Below are 2,539 nucleotides of genomic sequence, written 5' to 3' on the forward strand. Positions count from 1 at the left end.
TCAGTATATGATCTTTCCACTTTTGTAGACGTTTGAAGTTTTCCACTATGAAAGGGTAATGGGAGTCAGTTGGATCAAGATTTGTCATTGCACATCTCTGAGAGGACCTGGGTTCCCACACAGCCCCTGAAATATACCCCACCCCACACCCCGCCACCAAAGGAATATTTTGAACATCTGTGACATGCCAAGTCTTGGCTGGCCACTAGAGGGAATCAAACAAAATTAAGGCACAAATCGCTGTCCTCAAGCCCATAATTTGGTGTGTAAAGAAAATGCAAATTATTGTGTTACAGAGACAAATAAATGGCATAAAAGATAATGAAGAAGGGGCTAAGAGACTGAGAGGGCTAAGGCAAGGCTGCATCTTTTCCCACTGTATATCCTTGAAGTAAAACTTTTTGTGCCGTTTTCTAAGGGTGGTCAAGTTTCAGAAATGTGTATTACCATCAATCAGTGATGTTTTATCAAAGTGGAAAGAACATCAAAAGCACAAATAAAAGGAAAAGCCCAAGAGTCTGCTAGGGTAATAGTTAAATTATAATTTATGCACACAAGAGAACACAAAATTTTAATTTAAAATGACAATATCGCTTTGCGGTTCCAACACGGCAGAGGTGACGGTGGAGATTCTCGGCTCCAACGGGGCTTTCGACAAGGGATTTATCAAAGATGTTCATGAAGATTCCCTCACAGTTGTTTGTTTGTTTGTTTTTAAGATGTTGGGGGTAGGAGTTTATTAATTAATTTATTTTTTGCTGTCTTCGTTTCTGTGCGAGGGCTTTCTCTAGTTGCGGCGAGCGGGGGCCACTCTTCATCGCAGTGCGCAGGCCCCTCACTATTGCGGTCTCTCTTGTTGCGGAGCACAGGCTCCAGATGCGCAGGCTCAGTAGTTGTGGCTCACGGACCTAGTTGCCCCGCGGCATGTGGGATCCTCCCAGACCAGGACTCGAACCCGTGTCCTCTGCATTAGCAGGCAGATTCTCAACCACTGCGCCACCAGGGAAGCCCTCACAGTTGTTCTTGAGAACAACTGGCAACCGGAACGCCAGGTTCCATTTAATGAAGTTAGATTACCACAACCACCTGATATAAAAAAAAAGAAATTATTGAGGCTTCCCTGGTGGCGCAGTGGTTGAGAGCCCGCCTGCCGATGCAGGGGACACGGGTTCGTGCCCCGGTCCGGGAGGATCCCACATGCCGCGGAGTGGCTGGGCCCGTGAGCCATGGCCGCTGAGCCTGCGCGTCTGGAGCCTGTGCTCCGCAACGGGAGAGGCCACAACAGTGAGAGGCCCGCGTACAGCAAAAAAAAATAATAAATAAATAAATTAGTGAAGGAGATGAAGTACAGGTGTATTCAAGAGCAAATGATCAAGAACCATGCGGATGGTGGTTGGCTAAACTTCGAATGATGAAAGGACAATTTTATGTCATTGAACATGCTGCTTGCGATGCCACTTACAACGAAATGGTCTCATTTGAATGACTTCGGTCTGTCAATTAAAATAAAACTGTCAAAAAAAATACCTTCTTTAAATGCACAGTGGATGTTCCTGAGGATTTGAGAGAGACGTGTGCTAGTGAAAACGCACATGAAGCTTTTAGGAAAGCAGTAGGAGCAGGACGAATTTTTTACCATCCGGAAACCACACAGCTAATGATACTGTCTGCCAGCGAAGCAACCGTGAAGAGGGTAAACATTCTGAGTGACATGCATTTGCGAAGTATTCGTACGAAGTTGATGCTTAGGTCCAGAAATGAAGAGGCCACTAAGCATTTAGAATGCACAAAATAACTTGCAGCAGCTTTTCATGCGGAATTTGTTGTGAGAGGACATTGGATGGGCCTGCCCACGGGAACACATGGCAGTAACGTACAGCAAGCTAGAAAGGTTCCTGCAGTTACAGCTATTGAGCCGGATGAAGCTACTGGAACATTTAAAATCTGCGGACAGAGTGCTGATGCTGTAAAAAGGGCTAGAGGTTTTTTGGAATTTGTGGAAGATTTTATTCAGGTTCCTAGGGATCTTGTTGCAGCGTCAAGGATGGAGTTGCTCCTTGAGCTTCACTGTGCTAACATCAAGGTTGCTTTTATGCGCGGCTGCTACGGCTGCTCAGAGAAGACATACATCATGTGAATTCCCAGTCCTACTCCTCTGCGTTTTTCCTTTTACCTGTTCAGTTGCTGCTGCTTTTAAATTTAGGGTTACTGGGCAAGGAGGTTTGAAAATCCTCTAACAGTGTCTGCTGTATTGACCGGCTTATTGTTGCCATTGTTCCCTTATTTATTCCCCTCCCCCCTTATTTATTCTTCACTGGGAACTGTTCTCTCAAGCATGCAATAGAAGAAACTTACATTTTAACCTCTTTCAACCAAAATTAATTTATTGGGGAAATAGATTGCTGATATAGTATAAAATTTTAATTAATTGAGGATTTGGACTTAACAAATAAGATGTTGCTGTTAACTTAGGATACATCTATTCCGTATAGTGATAGTTACCTGAACATCTTCTTCTGTTACCAGGTAACACGACCCA

At 44.2% G+C, this 2,539-nt stretch overlaps 1 pseudogene; it reads left to right on the plus strand.

Annotated features, from left to right (window-relative positions):
- Positions 1–581: 581 nt before the first annotated feature.
- Positions 582–2,137, plus strand: LOC112394788 (FMR1 autosomal homolog 1 pseudogene; annotated as a pseudogene).
- The last annotated feature ends 402 nt before the right edge of the window (positions 2,138–2,539 follow it).

This window comes from Neophocaena asiaeorientalis, unplaced genomic scaffold (genome assembly GCF_003031525.2).
Source record: "Neophocaena asiaeorientalis asiaeorientalis breed wild unplaced genomic scaffold, Neophocaena_asiaeorientalis_V1.1 scaffold396, whole genome shotgun sequence".
NCBI classification, from domain to species: domain Eukaryota; kingdom Metazoa; phylum Chordata; class Mammalia; order Artiodactyla; family Phocoenidae; genus Neophocaena; species Neophocaena asiaeorientalis.